The sequence below is a fragment of the Lissotriton helveticus genome (assembly GCF_964261635.1).
Source record: "Lissotriton helveticus chromosome 1_1 unlocalized genomic scaffold, aLisHel1.1 SUPER_1_unloc_26, whole genome shotgun sequence".
Classification (NCBI taxonomy): Eukaryota; Metazoa; Chordata; class Amphibia; order Caudata; family Salamandridae; genus Lissotriton; species Lissotriton helveticus.
In genome coordinates, this window is record NW_027611666.1 from 2,731,152 (window position 1) to 2,749,665 (window position 18,514).

The window sequence follows — 18,514 nt, forward strand, 5'->3', positions numbered from 1 at the left end:
CCTCGATGGCCTTCAACACGGTGGAATGGCCTTATTTGTGGGCTGCCCTCGCTAAATTTGGCTTTGGTCCTAAGTTTATTGGATGGGTTAAACTTTTATATGAACAATCGCTTGCACAGGTAGTGGTTAACGGAAGGGCCTCGGATCCTTTTGTCCTCGGACGTGGCACGAGACAGGGCTGCCCTCTGTCGCCACTCCTTTTTGCGCTTGCTCTTGAACCCCTTGCCGCGTGGCTCCGCTGGGAGCCCTCGCTCAAGGGCATACGGTGGTCCCCTACCTTCGAGGATCGGGTGTCGCTTTATGCCGATGATATACTGTTGTACCTTACTTCTACCCGTAAGTCATTGGGTGTCCTGTTTGATGTCCTGATCTCTTTCGGGAAGAACTCTGGTTTGGTTATCAACTGGGCTAAATCCTGTATTTACCCACTTATGGGTGGACAACCTTCTCTGCCTCGCTTCTGCCCTATACCTGTCTCCAGTGTTGGTTTCAAGTACTTGGGATCTACATTTCTATGGACCCCAAGGTCCGATTTGAGCGGAATCTACTGCCTCCGCTTGCCCGACTTCGGTCGGATGTAGCGGCGTGGTGTGGATTGCCTCTTTCCCCTTTGGGGAGGACGGCCTTGTTTAAAATGATGTATCTTCCCCGATTCTTATATGCCATCCAGAACACGCTGGATCTGGTTCCAGCTGGCTATTTCCGTGAAATCGAGGGCCTCCAGAGGAAATTGGTTTGGGGTTGGCGGCCGCGCATAGCGCTGGCAAAATTGACTTTGCCCTGGTATGACGGTGGTATAGCTTTGCCGGATGTCAAACGCTATTATTGGGCGTCCCAGTTGAGTGCTATTAACCACGCCATGTATGGTCCTGTTCCTAATCCCGCTTATGATATGGATAGGTGGCAACTGCCGGGGGCGATTATAATAGAGCGCTTTACTCCAGGATCGACAGGAGGTATCTGACGGGCCCCACTGCGGTGGCAATACGTGTATGGGATAGTGCAACATCGGCCACGGGCTGGACTGATAAACTCACTAGGGCGACTCCCCTATATGCGGCTGAGAGATTGGGTGGTCTGTGATCTTCGAAGGGATTCGATAGATGGGACCTTATCAGTATCAGCAAAGTGGGTGATCTTTGGGCCACTAATAGAGTCAAAACTTTTGACGAGCTAAAACGGGAATATAAGCTGAGTGATAGAGAATATTTCCGATATCTTCAGATCCGCCATGCACTCGATCCCCGAGTCTTCTCCCTTGGAGGATAGAGTGCTGGATGGACATGTCCCCGACAGCACTATCTCCCTCATATATAAAAACGTATTAATACCCGTTCGGACCTTCTCATACAGCTACGTGAGGCATGGACTGGTGACGGGCTGGAGTTAGACGATGAGGACTGGCAGGCTGCAGTGTCCTCCCCGAGGGAAGCCGCTATTCCGGCGCGTCTCCGACTGGTGCAGCTGAAGATTCTTCATCGTATCTAGGTCACGGGTCCACGATTGGTACATATGGGTTATTCTGTGGATGGGTTATGTCGGCGTGGATGTGGTTTGCTTGATACCTTCCTCCATATTATATGGGAATGCTGTTTGCTGAATGTTTGGGAACCGAATGACTGTACCGTTGCTCAGACTCAATGGGTCACGCCGGGCAACATCATCGCAAAAAGAGACATTGCTCAACTCTGGAGGTCTCATAGGGCACCATTGGTCTCGACCTGGGAGGAGAACATGGACTGGTGCATGTTTAGAGAAAAAATTGTATACATCTCCCGAGGTAGACCCAAGAAGTGGGATAGGATTTGGGGTCAGTGGAACTCGTATCGTGGAGAGATTTGTGACCCTTCCCTTGCAGAACGCCCTGACACTCCAAGATCTCCTTGACTGTACGTTCCAGTATTTTGATTTTCTGTTCTTTGTGAAGTATTGCTCGCTCTTAGTCCCCGCTCCCCACCTCCATGATTTCTTGATGCTTGCTTTTCGTTTGTCTCCCCCATACCGCACGTAGCAGTCCCTATACTGATAATTTTGCCTCGATTCTTTTTGTTGTGGGTTTTCCTTTTTTTTGTTGTTTGTATGTAATAAAATATAAAACCTTTTATTTATCCTCATCTGCCAGATGCTCCGAATCACATCATGCTTTTACGCTGCCGGACCCTCGGGTTGTCGGCTGATGAGCTGTGTACTGATTTGTTCTTCTTATTTCGCATTACTGACCGGCCTTGGTGGTTGTAGGTCTGTATCTGTCCTCATTTTACAAAATAAAGGTTTTAAAAAAAAAAAAAAAAAAAAACAGTACCTATGGATATTGATACTTTGCTTGGTTCGGTAACGGCTCATGCAACGTGTTGTCCCCAGCGGCTACCTATTCTGATGACGGCATTCGTTGAGACCTCACCATTACGATTAGGTGGCGGTGAGGTACAAGATGAAAGCGGCACACAGGTACAACCTTCCGTGACCCTTGCTGATCTAGACACCGATGATGGCAATGCTTCACACATATGCACTATTTCTACTTTTTCGGACCTGGTCCAACTTTCACCTACTGTTGTAGACTAATTCTTTGCCAGCCTATCTGAACTTATGTTCTCCCCTAACAACGAGAATAACTTTTAAAACAAAACATGAGCACACCGCGTTCCCTGAACTCTGAATTCGGCCTTCAGTTTTTGATAAACAACACTACTGAAAACATTGGAACTATTCTTTTCCCCTGAAAGCGAAATTATTTCTCCGTTCCCAAAATATTTACTTTTTTTTGGCACATGGTACTCTGCTTAAAGTAGAACTATTCTTAGAGAACAGAGTTTCTATTTTTAGAGACTCTACAGACAATATTTTGACTTAGCCTCTAGCACATGTACAGTCTTGTATAAATATGTGATAAAATAGTCTTGACCTTCTCTTCTGTATTAAGAGCCATTTCATAAATGTAATTTTCGCAAATCATTCAGCCAACGTACCATATATGCATTATCTGAATGTTACCTCTGCTTGCAAACGTACAGTATGATACTCATTTTTCGTGCACATACCATTTCAAATAAATTTTATGCATTTTGGGGTGGGTTGGAAAACACATGCATCGTTATATGTTTAGTAGTGCTTAATATTTAGTAATGATGGACATTATACGTGGAGTGGGTGTTGTGAACGTATCTAGGACCCTATTTAAATATTCCCGATTCATGCCCTTATGTGGTTATAACAAATCATATCCTTATAAAGGCATAAGAATCTTATCCATATTTAGTCATAGCCAATGCAGTCCAAATACGGCAAGGCTACTCCCGTAGACTCCTAGAAAGTACAACCAAGCCTCCAGCAGCCCAGGAATTCCCCCTGCTTCTGTTTTGATTTGTCCTAGAACTCCTGGAGTCCTGAAAGAACTGCAAGTTCTTAGTGACGTCTTATGTCCAAACTTATGTCAAACTCGGCACCTTCCAGGTATAAATATACCAGCATCTGCCTTAAGCAAACACACGGTGGTTTGGAGCAGATTGGCTATCTACTTACCCGAAGCCCAGCTGTAGCGAGTGCCGAAGGAAGCCGAACCTCCCATTGACGCACTGAGAGAGACGCTGTCTTTTCTCCTGCCGAGAAATCCAGCTCCAGTGTTTAAAGTAAAGTAAAGTAAAGTCCACATTTGTAAAGCGCACAATCACCCGTAAGGGTCTCTAGGCGCTGGGGGGCCGTCGGGAAGATTAAGCGAGCTATTGCCCAGAGTCACATGGTGCTGGGCTAACCTGCCGCCGGAGCCGGGGATCGAACCATGGTCCCCAGATTCCAGCGTCAGTCGCCCTGGCCGCGGCGCCACACCTCTCCCAGTCACCCTTGCAGGTTGCTGGGAGATAGAGTCCTGAGAAAGAGATACAAGACCTCCTTCATTCTATAACCAAGGTACGGAGCTGATTAGATCCTAAGAGAATTCTTGATTCAGATTCTTGGCAAAAACCATATTAACTCAAACTATATCTCACTTACTCCTTCCCACGTACTAGGCTTAGGTTAGGTACACCGGGGTAGGCGTATTTTAGAAACACCAGTTGAGTACGTTTAGTCAACTTTTATCATTGTATGTATTTTATCCGTTTTAAGTATCTTATGGCTTAGAAACTATATAAATGCTTTTACAGTATTATTTCATAATACTCCTTTTACTGTACGCACTTTACTTTATGATAAGTATTGCAATTGTGGCAATTCACTTCTCTTGCATGAGAAAGAAGACTGCTCAATAATTAACCACTTTTATTGAAAACGCCTATCTCTCTATTTCTCTGCACTCCTGGTGAAACTAAGCATGCACGATTGACTGAGTGAAATAGTTATCTATTGTTTTCCGCGACTCTGGACATTTACTCCTTATTCTGGGGGGAGCAAAGTTGTCATGTTTATGTGGTTGTCAAAAACGAATCCCTTCTTGTCTGTGCAGGAAAGTTAACTCCTTCCTGTTCACTCAAGAAAGTTTCTAGTGACCTCTGAGCTAGCTGGCATACCTAATTAAGTCTAACATATTCAGTAGAGACCTAGTCGACCTCAGTCCTATGTCTAAACTATCGTTTATGTTATTCCAATGCGCAGAACCTATTGGGAATATAGGAACTACACTACAACATATGTTTTCTCCCCTTTGTGAACTTCCTGATCTTGTATTAGATTTTGCTTTGTAATGAATCCCTTGTCACATTTTGTAAATTCATGTGGTTTCTCCTCAGTGTGGACGCTAATATTGCTTTAATTCTCCCTTTATAATAAATACCTTGTCACATGCGGTGCAGTTGAATGGTCACCCTCCATTTGGAATACATGCTTTATCACATTTTGTACAATGATATGGTTTCTTTCATGTGTGAACATTCTGATGTAGTTTTAATGTTTGCTTTGTAATAACTGCTAAGTCACAGTCAGTACAGCCATATCGTTTCTCCCCAGTGTAGAATTTGTGATGTACTATTTATCTTTGCCTCGTAATAAATGTCTTGTTGCGTTATGTACATTCATACGGTTTCTCTCCTCCGTAGACTATCTGATGTTGCATAAGATGCGACTTTCTAATAAATGCCTTCTCACATTCAGTGCAGTTGAATGGTCTCTCTCCTGTGTGGATTTTCTAATATTGCTTCAGCTCTCCATTGGTTATAAATGCTTAGTCACATTCAGTGCATTCATACGGTTTCTCCCCAGTGTGAACTCTGATGTCGCGTTAACTGTCCATTTGTTGTAAATGCTTTGTCACGTTCTGCACATTGATGTGGTTTCTCCTCAGTGTGGAATTTCTGATGTTCCATTAGATGTGACTTTCTAATAAATCCTCTGTCACCTTCTGTACATTTATATGGTTTCTCTCCAGTGTGGACTTTTTGATGTTGCTTTAGCTCTTCATTTCTTATAAATGCTTTGTCACTTTCTGTACATTTATATGGTTTCTCCCCAGTGTGGATTTTCTGATGTCGCTTTAGCTCTCTTTTTCTTATAAATGCTTTGTCACATTCTGTACATTGATATGATCTCTCTCCAGTGTGGATTTTCTGATGTCGCTTTAGCGTTCCATTTCTCATAAAGGCTTTGTCACATTCTGTACATTTATATGGTTTCTCCCCACTTTGGATTTTCTGATGTTGCTTTAGCTCCCCAAATGTTATAAATGCTTTGTCGCACTCCGTAAATTTATACGGGTTCTCCCCAGTGTGTACTTTCTGATGTTTAATTAGGTATCCACTAGTAATAAATGCCTTGTCATATTCTGTACATTTATATGGTTTCTCCCCAGTTTCGAATTTCAGATGTTGTTTTAGGTGTCCAATTGTTATTAATGCTTGGTCACATTCTGTACATTTATATGGTTTCTCTTCCGTGTGGATTTTCTGATGTAGCTTTAGCTCTCCATTTGTTATAAAAGATTTGTCACATTCTGTACATTGATATGATCTCTCTCCAGTGTGGGTTTTCTGATGTCGCTTTAGCTCTCCAATTGTTAGAAATGCTTTGTGGCACTCGGTACATTTATACGGTTTCTCGCCAGTGTGTACTTTTTGATGTTTAATTAGGTCTCTTCTAGTAATATATGCGTTATCACATTCTGTACATTTATATGGTTTCTCCCCAGTGTGGATTTTGTGATGTTGTTTTAGTTGTCCAATTGTTATAAAAGCTTTGTCACATTCTGTACATTGATATGGTTTCTCTCCAGTGTGGATATTTTGATGTTGCTTCAGCTGTCTATTTCCTTTAAAGGCTTTTTCACATTCTGTACATTGATATGGTTTCTCCCCAGTGTGGATTTTCTGATGTTCCATTAGACTTGCCTTTCTAATGAATGCCTTGTCACATTCTGTACATTCGTATGGTTTCTCTCCAGTGTGGATTTTATGATGTCGCTTTAGCGTTCCAATTCTTATAAATGCTTTGTTACATTCTGTACATTTATATGGTTTCTCCCCAGTGTGGATTTTCTGATGTCGATTTAGCTCTCCATTTCTTACAAATGCTTTGTCACATTCTGTACATTTATACGGTTTCTCCCCAGTGTGGATTTTCTGATGTTGCTTTAGCTCTTTTTTTCTTATAAATGCTTTGTCACATTCTGTACATTTATACGGTTTCTCCCCAGTGTGGATTTTCTGATGTAGCTTTAGCTCTCCATTTCTTGCAAATGCTTTGTCACATTCTGTACATTTATATGGTCTCTCCCCAGTGTGGATTTTCTGATGTCGCTTTAGATCTCCATTTCTTACAAATGCTTTGCCACATTCTGTACATTTATATGGTTTCTCCCCAGTTTGGAATTTCAGATGTTGTTTTAGGTGTCCAATTGTTATAAATGCTTGGTCACATTCTGTACATTGATATGGTTTCTCCTCTACGTGGAGACTCTGATGCTGCATTAGGTGTTTCATTGCAAATAAATCTTTTCCGCAGTCAGTCCATCGATATGGTTCTTCTCCAGTATGATTTTCTGATGTTGCACTTGCTCTTTTTCTCCCTAATAAATGTGTTGTCACTTTCTAGATATTCATACGGTTTCTCTTCTGTGTGTTCTTTCTGATCCAGGTTAGCTCTTCCTTCGTAGTGAGACCTTATCAGACTTGCTTCAGTATGTCAGTGTGTTATTTTGTCAATGTAGATCGGGTGATCCCTAAGAGCCAAGTACAGACCACATTGGGCAGTTTGGGTTTTCTGCTGTAGAATAAGACGTTGGCGAAGCATTAGCCTTCAAGGGAAGTAATTTCGAGGTGTACTGTTTTTACGTTACTTTCTACACAACTGATGTTTAATGCCTTCACCTTTTTTGTTCATTACTGCATTTATTTCACCTGTTGGGGAAAAAAAAAACACTGGATAAGCTTAAATGGTGGGCCCATCACGAATATCTATTGCCATTTAATGAGACATTTAATTGTCCATAAAGACAAGTGTGCTGAAGAAATTCTAAATTACACTTTCAATGTAAAGATGCAGTAGGTAGAGCACGGGCATACAATCCTTCCTTGACACCCTCCTGTCACGGAGTGTGGACTCAAGGAGTAACCAAGACTTCAGTTGAGTCTTTTGTGTAGCACCACAATTCTTCTGACAGCGGGTCTGTCTAGATCCATAAGTGTCGGATTTGATGGGGCCAGAGACTCAGCACTTACGTCCAAATGGGCCTTTGCTGTGAGGGAAACTTCAAAGAGTGGTTTTGAAGCGCACCAGTATCTCTTTCAATCCCAGCACTCACTCCAGACTACCAGAGGGAGTAATCATTCCTTTGTATGTGGTCAGTCTACTACCCTGTGAAGGGTAAGCGTGGGCCCCTTCCTCCCATCTGCCCAGAAAGACCCATCGGGATGCAGATGGATGCAGATAAGTGCAAAATCACACCCAACTCTTGCAGTGTCTGTGGCTCTCTAGAAGGAATGCACAAAGGGGTCGGTCACCCAGCCCAGACGTGTATTAGAGACAGGGTGTAAGGCACAAAGAGCAGTACATGCAGAGTCCACTTTCTAAAAGTAGCTTTTCTAAAATAGTAATGTTAAATCAGACTCTACCAGTAAAGAGGATTTATCATTACCATTGCAAAAATATGACACATGAAGAGGCTACTACTTTCCAATCAGTAATTACAGCTTAAAGGTATTCCAAGGAATTCCCAGTTGTAGCCAATGAGAGGAGTAGGCCTTACAGCAGTGAAAAAGTAATTTAGCTGTTTGTCACTACCAAGACAAGTAAAACATAGAAGGATATGTTCTGCCTTTTACTCACATAGCGTCCTGCCCTTTGGGTTCCCAAGGGCCTTCCTTAGGGGCGACTTATATGTAATAAAAGGGGGGTTTTAGCCTTGGCAGGTAGCATTAAATGCCAACTTGATGGGGCGGTAAACTTCACACAGAGGCACTGCAGTGTCAGACCTGAGACATGGTTTCAGGCTGCATATGTGGGTGGCACGGTCAGTGCTGAAGCCCACTAGTAGCAAATAATTAGCAGGCCCTGGGCACATGTAGTGCAATTTACTAGGGGCTTATAAGCAAATTAAATAGGCCAACTGAGTATGAGCCCATGTTATCATGTTGAGGGGAGAGAGCACAAACACTTTAGCACTGATTAACAGTGGTAATAGATGCAGAGTCCTAAAGCCAGCACAAACGAGCATAGAAAAAAGTTGGGGAAAAACCAACCTAAGACTGTCAGGTCTAACAGAACCTTTTCCAGTGAATGGACCACACCACAAAGAGCATCACAAAAACGGCGGGAAATATAATCAATTGCTGCAAGGGAGTCCTCTATACTATCAGAGAGCCTGTGATAGCACCCGGACAATAATCTGAGCATCTTTCACATAGTGTAACTTCAGAAATCAGAGGCTCTGGCCAGAGCTACACAAGACAAAGGAGGTTTACAACCACAATAAACACACATTGGCAATGTCAAGAAGTCTCACCTTTTAGACATATAGGCTTTCCCAATGCTGCACAACACCAAGAAAGAACAAGCATTTGCAATGCAATAGGTCTCGCATTTTTTAAGAGCTGGAGCTATTATTATAAATATAAATATTCTTTGCTTATACGTTTAGTAGTGGATGGATGTGATGGCAATTGTGTGTTTTACAATTAATTTATAAGCAAGCATATTGATTGTGTTTCTGGTATATGGGGCTTACTGGGATACAGTTTAAAGCAATCTTGGATTTGTATTATCAAATGAATACTATACAGTTATTAAAAGACACAACAAGAATGCTTTATTACATAAAGAGAAATGCTGGGTATGGACATATTGCACCCAAGAGAATAAGAGTCACCTGATTATTTTATTTGTGGGTATTTAATAATGTTAAGCAGTGTGATGGTGCTAATTGTACCGGGTATTTAACACCCTGTTGGGTGGCTGCTATGAATCTGGTGCGATTATCCCTAGTGGCCCACAACGATCAGAATAAAGAGAAAAGTCAAAGTTGTAACTAGTAGGTTTGTGCACCGACTAATGAAACATAGCCAGAGGTTGTAATGATAGGATGAGCAAGGAGACAGACTGGGGAAGCACTGGACGCATAGGCACGGGGAGCCGAGACACGATGAGCAGGTCTTCAATGTGAGCTGAAGCAGACACAGGAATTACAGGTTATGAAGGCAGCGATACATGCACCAAAGGGGGTGCATTTGGGGGGTGGACACACATTGGAGCACGGGGTATCAACCAGGCATAAGGTAAGAAGAGGAGGATGAACACCCGCCAAGGCACAGAGACTGGGGGTGCCAGCAATGGACACACAGTGGGAGCAAAGAGGACAGGGGAGAGCTAGCATATAGCAGGGAGGCAGGGATACAGTGGGCACATACAGCTGCGGAAAAACCGAAGTGATGTATCTCTGCGTGAACCCATTAGGAGATAGCAAAGAAGTGTCCTGAATTTTTACTGTTTATCCTGAATTTTTACTCTCATTGTCCTAAATTTACACCAATGCCAGTTGGTCACTCCAGTTGATGGGGGTGCATAGAGCACCTTGGTGGGCCTAGGAAAGGGGGAAGAGGCTAGTGCCTGAGAGGAGGTAAAGGCTAGGCAAGCAGAGTGCTTTAGGTGAAGGAGACAAAGAAAGAGCTCCGGGGAGAAGGGGCAGTGGGGATTGCAGTGGGGATTGCTTCAAAGGAAGGACATTGTTAACGAAAAACCTAGCACTGGTGAATCATATTCTCAATGACATGGAGTCATCATGTAAACCTACCTGGTCAGTAAAGTCTTTGAGGGTGGAGCCATGACAGGTTTTCACAATATCCACCTGAATCTTATTTACATGCGTTAATGAAAATGGGAACCAGAATGGGTGTGTAGTCTGGCCCTCAACCAGCGTTGGATGAGCCTAATTTATAAACAATGTGAAAGCATTATCACGATGCTTCCACAAAAAGAACAGGCATCTTTTTGATGCTAATAATCAGATCTAAATGAAACTCACTTAAAAAAAAATGCTCTAGCTAGGAAGGCATGTGTTCTTGATATGTATCGAATGACTAGATTATTGTCTTATTAAAAATACAAGCATTTTGAGAAGACAAGCTGCCTGCCAAGAGTGCTGGTTATTCCTTCCTCCTCAAGTGTCCTCCTCAAGGCTCGCCACTGATAGAAAAGTACCCAAGGAGGAATTTAGTGTAGGATAACTCTACCGTTTGTTAATATTACAAAGTTCCGTTTTTAACAAAGCAGTGAGGTATAAGAGCCCACTTCAGAGAACCGAGCATACTTCAGAGGTCAAAAGGTTCGAACACTAGTGGGGTCGACTAAGACTCTCATTGCAAATGTCGTGCAAATTTGGTTGTGATACTACTGCACCAATAAAACGTGATACTGCAGGGTGCAGTATTTATTGGATGTAATACTACCACACTAGAGGTATATTTGGATGTATGAACGTGATAACTTATAAATAGCACACGTTTACCACTATTTTGACTTCCTCAGTCTCGGAGCGCAGGCAACGTGTCAATTCAAAGTCTAAAATAGAATAACACTTATTTTACAAAAGATAATTACATTCTATGCACATTATACTATATAGATATGTGAATAAACTCAGCATCGGTTTTATTTTAGCTAACCATAATTCACGTTAGCCAAATCCACAGACGTCTGTGCCAAAAAATAAAAATGTCATGAGAATTTTTATGCTTGTGGGAGATATTTTAAATAAATACTTAGCACCAAAGCAAGACAACGTTTTGGAAAGCACTTGGGGTAGTTACATTCAATGCAATTATTAAAAGGAGTATAAAACCCCACGAATGACTCATTTAGAGGGTGTTGAGGTTCCGTAAAAATTATTACGATGTTCTGGGCATTGCCGAATATGGACGAGTTTGGTATCTACGAACCGTAAATGACGAGTTTGGCAGGTGTGTGTATTTTCGCTACGCTACCTGCCAGGGTTCGTCTAATATTACGTATTCTTCATCCGAACCCTTGGGTTCCATTTTAGATACGGCATCCATTTTGTTTCTTGCCCTCACGTAGTCAGCGAGCAGGTAACTGTTCGCCCCTTGACCCTCTAGTTCCCAAGCCTTGCGGAAGACTCATATTCCTTTCATGCGTCTTTATGGCCGGAGGAATGACACAGCAAAGGCAGATGGCACAGCTTGAGGGTAATCTGGTTGTACCGGTCTATTGTGACAGCCTTGCAGGCGATGGGATCCAACTCTTTGATCCTACGATCATGCTTCCGATATTACCCCCACACTCTTTTCTCTACACGTGTCTGACTTCCTTGCAGCTGCTCTTGTCTCTTCTTCTGTGTCATTTACAACTCTAATGGGTGTGCCTAATGGTGGGAAGATGTACTTTTACAGTTGGGAACCGGCATGGCTATTTGTAATGATGTTCCGGGATTCTGAACACATGAAAGCGACCTCTTTGAAGTTTATTGTGGGAACTGGATTGTAATCTTTTGTTCACATGTTATGCAATGGCAACATTCTGTATAAAAGAGAGCGACCTACAAACCCATTTTGAAGCAGACTCGCAGAACTACTCCATGTACTTCTTATGACTCTTGTTTCCCTGCAGTAATAAAAGCTGATCTTTGACGCCGAAGGAAGTGTCCCGTGTCTCTGTAGTTTGTGCGCCGAAACAGGTATCCCATGAAGGTTATAGGTGTTGTTCCCTGGCACCGCTGGTACTGTTAAAAGTCCAGTCCTTCAGTTGGCGCCCAACGTGGGGCGACTTCAGCGGTACCGGTCCAAAGCCTGATGATCGTGAGGAACTTCCTGTGAAATCTCCGATGGAAGGTGCACCCCGCTTCATCGATCCTGTTGTCGAAATAAGTGGCCCGAAGTTTTTCCCTGCGAAGATTCCCGCCTCCTGACGGCTGCGACGGACCGATGCCCTGACTGTCGACCTGTCTTCGACGCCCGGCGCAGACCTTACGTACAAGCGAGACGATAGACGGGCCTTCCTGGTGACGCCATTGAAGTTCTGAGTTAAGTATTTGTGGGTCGCTCCCAGTCCTTAGTGGTTGTTCTAGCTTTTTGAAAGCTTTGTTGTAGCCTTTAAGGCTTTGTTGTAATAGCTCACTGAGCTTTGTGATAGCCTCCTCAGGCTTTGTTGTTAGCTCTCCGAGCTTTGTGATAGCCTTGAGGCTTTGTTGTATTGCATGGTTCCATTGCATTTGTGGTTCTTAGTATTGGTTCTTAGTATTATTTGACAGTTGCAATTGCCAAAAACCGAGGGTTTTGACTTACACGAGGTTTTATTACTTCGGTAATCCTTGAAGTTTGATACTAGGTTAGTGTGCACGATGCCTAGCCATAGTGGTTTGTTTCGTATTTTCCAATGTTGCGCAATGGATTCCCGGTTGGAGGACTCGTGTCCGATACCTCCAGTTGGAACTCCGATACATGATCTTTATAGTCGACATGGGGTGGGTCCTATAATATATAATGATTACTGGGTCCGCTATACGAAGAAAGACGGTGACCTTAGATGGCCACCACATGGAACTTTTGAACTTTCGATTTTAGATAATCTTGAGGCTAAATTATTTTTAAGGAAAGCTAGGCCAGCTATGTTTGATTCCTTTCGGATTTGGCGTAAAGAGGCCAAGCAGAAAGAAATCAAACAACTTAAAAAGGATCAAAAGCAAGGGTTCGTTCCGATAATGCAAACTATACGAGAATGTAAACAGGACAAAGAAGAAAAGGAAATGGAAATCTCTACTAGATTGCATCACATGAAAATAGATAAATGTTACCCGGTTTTACCGAATAATTTAGAAAGGAAAGAAGAAGATTTGAAGGAGGATTCCTTGTTGTCATATTTGATGAAATCACCACCTCCTTATGTACAGGGTGCTACTGCTCCTGTAGCTGCTCCTGTAGCTCCTCCTGTTGTACCCCTTGTTGCTCCAGCGGCTGCGGGTCAGCCCGTTGTTAACCCTACGTTTGTTCCACCACCTGTCCTTGTTCCTACTGCTCCTGTACCTGTACCTTCGCAGACTGTTGTTTCTGCTACTCCGACTATCTTGTCAGTTCCTACTATGCCTTCCTTCACCTCCAGTGTTGTTGCCCCTGTTTTTCTTTATCCTTCTGTTCGTAAGCGTGTTCCTAACTCTGTTGCTACCCTTTATTCACCTCTTTCTGGTCCAATATTTAAGTCTAATTTATCTGAAACTCCTCAGAGACGGAGTCAGATCCCTAGTGGTAGGGAGAAAGAGACGTTAGTAACTATGGCACATAGGTGGATAAGACATCCTGCCAACTACACTCCTCGAGTGGTCTTCGACACGTTTTCTCAGTTTAATGAGCCTACGCAAAGATTCGTGTTTGAAGAGATGTGTAACTTTTTGAGGGAAGAATGGTATAATGATGATGTAGATAATGTACCGTGAAAAAAAAGCACTTCATAGATAGGAAAACTGTTTGCCACGATAGCCATGATGGTAACAAATAGAAGATGCAGCTAAACCACAGGTCCAAATGAGAAAACGCCAGCAAGACATCGTGAGCGCTAAGTAAGGAGGAGCGGCCGCTAACTCGAACTCTCCAAACGGAGGAAATAATTCAATGCCACGAGCGGCCTCGTAGAGAAACGCCCCACATACAGGACGCTAAACACGCAACCTGCCGCCTGAGCCAGCGAGAGAAAGAAAGAAAATAAAAAGAAAAGCGAAAGAGTGGGTGTTGACCCAGATGAGGATATTAAAGGAGCAACTGAACATCAGATATCCTGTTCCCATCTAAAAAACAGAAAGGGATTCTGTGGAGGTCCTGAGGAAGGTGGTACAAGCCCACCGAAACGCGCGTCGACCTGGCGTGTGATCCCATATAATACTCTGTGGTTACTCAGTCAGAGTTTATTCTCTCTGTTAGCCTTCCAGTGTAATAGGAATAGCTGGTTGTTTGAATGTCTGGATGTGAGGGTATGAATGTGTGAGTGATGGATGTGATTTAGGTGTGGATATCCAAGGTTTTCATGAATTTGGAAAAACAGTGGTATTGGATAAAATAATACAAATGTATTTTGATGATGAAATAACTGTTTTTATATGTATATAATTGGTTTGAAATAATATAATGACTTAGAACAATAAGAAATCATGATGTATAAAAAAGAAGAAAAAAAGTTTATTATATAAAAAAAGTTTTTGTGATATAACTATGAAAAAATAAATAAAATTTGATAAATGCAAAGCACACTTGTTGTTAATACATAGTGTAGGACAGTTCATTCCTAGTATGAACCTAGGTTTATGGTAAAATTGAGATAGCCATAAGGGAAATCTTTATTCATTGTGTTTGATAATGTACCGTCCGACATAACTGAACTTCAGAGTCACTTTTCGAACGGTATGATTATAGGAGACGATGTACGACGTGCCGTGGAACGTTTTTTAGCGTTCAGATCCACAGCACATTCTCGGGTGTCCTCAGATGATACCACTGAGAATTGGAAAGCGGTTCCTGGTCAGTATCCTATGAGAGAGGTTCCGCCACTTTGGGTGCCTGGAGATCCGCAAGCAAACCCTGCGGTTCTACCGCATTTTCGAAGAGTGTGGATACATCTTCCATGGAAACGATCGGAAGTTTTGCAAGTGAAGCAATCCTTGCCCGATCCGCGTAAAAATCCAGCTGGTTATTATAAGGAGTTATCACAACTGGTAGAAGCTTCTATTATGAACCTTGCCGACATCGACATGTTGTTTGGCAATGTTGTACCGCAACCAGTTTGGGCTAAAATTCGTCAAGCCAATCACGCAGTTGAATTAGGGGGTGATTGGGCTGCACTGCTAGCAGCTGATGCATTACAAGTTGGTGGGGCTAAACCTGACCAGTTGATCTTGGATTTGCCTCAGAAAATAATTACGCTCATGAAAACTCTCATGCCAGCGATGAAGGTGAACTGGGATAAGTTATCATCTTGTAAGCAAAAGAAAGACGAGAGTGTCTCGGATTTCTTTACAAGGTTTGAGGAAGCGTTTGTCGACCACAGCGGCCAGGACATGGGCGCTGAGGGAGGCCAGCGGTTATTTGTTGACAAGTTCGTATCAAATCTGTTGCCTGAACTAAGCAACAAATTGAAGAATTCGGAGAGTGCGTGGGCAGTTTCAACCTCTGCGCAAATACTAGCAACGGCCCAGTATTATGAGAATAGGGAAAAGGAAGAAAGTGATCGTGTAGAAAAGAAAAACGAAAGAACTCAAAACGAAGGTTTTGTTGCAGCAAGCATACCCTCCACGATCAAACCAAAATGACTCACAACAGCAGTATCGACCACGAGCACAGCCTGATAGGATGCAGCCGCGTTCTGATAACTTTGATTATAGATCTTCGCTTGGGTATAATCAGTGCGCATATTGTAGGAAAGAGGGACACCTAAAATATGATTGTCTTGCCTTACGGGACCGTCTGAATGGTGTGTCGACACGTGGAAACCGTGGTGGTGGCCCCCAACAGGCACCACGTGGTAGAGGTCGTGGTTCATCCCAAAATCAGATTGATCGCCATCAAAATCAATCAGATGCAAATAATTGTTTTGACCAGCGAAATATGGGGTCAGTTCGATCTGCACAGTATAATGTTGACGATTATTACGTAGAGCATGAGACTATTGTAAATGACCATTACTAGGACAGCCAACGACAAAGAGAGGGAGTAGTGTCAGTTCCGGTCGATCAGAGTGGGCCTTACGTTGCAGTGGCTACATCGGGTGTAGTTGAGCCTTTTCTGTTAGACACTGGTGCGACGAAAAGTTCCATCATGCATTCGAAACTCCCTGGCGCACCTTTGTCTGGCTTAACGAACGTTTCCGTTGGATTCTCTGGCGCCCCTGTTAGTAACCCAGTCTCTAATCCTTTGCCTCTTATGATTGGACCTCGCGAGCTAACGGCTCCACTGATTCTATCTACAGGTTGTGGTGAAAATCTTTTGGGCCTGGATTTGTTGAAACGATTATATGCAACATTGTATTGTTCCCCCGAAGGAGTGGAGCTTACATTGGGACGGAGAGTGATCTCTCCCATGTATTTGTCGGTCGATAAATTCCCACCGGAATTGAGTTCTCTCCCTGCGTCCCTATGGGCCACAGGTCCCAACGATGTGGGCCTGTTGGAGATTCCACCCTATGTGATTCAATTGAAACCAAATGTGCGATTACCACGTTTACCTCAATATCGTATTTCTCTTGAGGGCGAACGAGCGCTGTTAGCAATCGTTCGATCTCATTGGAAAAGGTGTGGTTGAAGAAACTCGTGGAAACGTGTGTAATAGCCCTGTATTGCCAATTCTGAAACGAACTGACCCAACTAAACCTCCTGTGTATCGTTTTGTAATAGATTTAAGAGAGGTGAACAAAATAGTGGTTCCACAATTTCCTGTGGTTCCCGACATTACGGCCTTACTAACAATGATTCCGGCATCTGCCTCCTGGTTCACAGTAATCGATCTAAAGAATGCTTTCTTTAGTATTCCGATTGCCGAGGAAAGCAGAGACCTATTCGGATTCTCGTTAGGTGGTCGTAGTTTTAGGCTAAAACGCGCTCCACAGGGCTACTGTGAGAGTCCGTCAATCTACAGCCAAGCACTTAAAGGTCAACTTGATGCCTTTGTTTTACCAACGGGTGCAGCTTTGATTCAATACGTTGACGATCTTTTAGTGGCAGCTGATACAGAAGCTATTTGCAAAACGGCTACAGTATCTTTGTTACACTATCTACATGACTTACACCACAAGGTATCGCCTTCAAAGCTACAGTATTGTTGTCAAGAAGTAACCTATTTAGGTCACTTATTGTCAAAAGAAGGGAGAAGGTTGACCCCAGAGAGAATTGCAGCGATTTCCCGAATGACTGTGCCAAAAACCCAGAGAGATGTTCGTGCCTTTTTAGGTATTACGTCCTATTGCAGACAATGGATTCCAAACTTTTCATTGTTGGCAAAACCATTGATAGCCCTTACGTGCAAGGATGTTTCATCCCCATTGCCTTGGACTGAAGAGTGTCAGAAAAGTTTTTCTGAATTACGTGATGCGTTGTGTTCGGCTCCTGTGTTGGGTACTCCTGACTACAGTAAGCCGTTTACACTATACGTTCATGAGAGGGATGGTTGTGCGTTGAGTGTTCTGACACAACCTTTTGGCGGCAAACAACGCCCATGTGCCTATTTTTCTTCGACTTTAGACCCAGTAGCAAGGGCCTTGCCGAGTTGTTTAAGGTCTACAGCAGCAGCTGCGGCGTCCATTCGACAGTCCGCAGGTTTAGTCATGAATAATATGCTCACGGTAATGGTTCCGCATGCAGTTGACACTCTATTGAATCGAACGAAAACTCAACATCTGACAAGCGCAAGATTGTCTGGATATGAGTTGACGTTGCTGGCCAGTCACATACGGATAAAACGATGTAATGTGTTGAATCCAGCAACATTGCTGCCAATCGACACAGAATCAAGTGGTGAAGCAGTACATGACTGCTATCTCAGAACTGAAGAGGAAACTAAGGGTCGTATTGACCTAAAAGATACTCCATTGACAGATCCCGATGGTACTTTGTATGTGGATGGTTCCTGTTTTAAGTTGCCGAATGGTGATGTGACGACTGCGTATGCTGTAGTAACATTGAGAACGATTGTGGAAAGAGCAAGATTAAGTCAGAATTCGGCCCAGGCTGCCGAGTTAATTGCATTGACGAGAGCGTGTGTGTTGTCTAAAGATAAACGGGTGAATGTGTTTACAGATAGCCAGTATGCGTTTGGTGTGGCACATAGTTTTGGACGATTGTGGAGAGAGAGAGGATTCCTTACGTCGCATGGCACGAAGATTCAACATGGTCAGCTTGTAAATGATCTTTTAGATGCACTCACATTGCCTAAACAAGTGGCCATAGTCAAATGTAGCGCACATCAGAAAGTAACAGATGATGTGGGTCGTGGAAATGCGTTTGCGGATGAAACGGCTAAAGAGACGGCTAGAGATTTGACGAATAGAATGTATGTTACGAGCTCAGTGAGATGGCCAACAGACACTGGTATGTGTGAAGACACATTTG

The 18,514-nt window shown here is 43.2% G+C and overlaps 1 pseudogene; it reads right to left on the bottom strand.

Moving 5' to 3' along the window:
• Positions 1 to 4,618: 4,618 nt before the first annotated feature.
• Positions 4,619 to 7,312, bottom strand: LOC144805798 (uncharacterized; annotated as a pseudogene).
• Between the last annotated feature and the right edge of the window lie 11,202 nt (positions 7,313 to 18,514).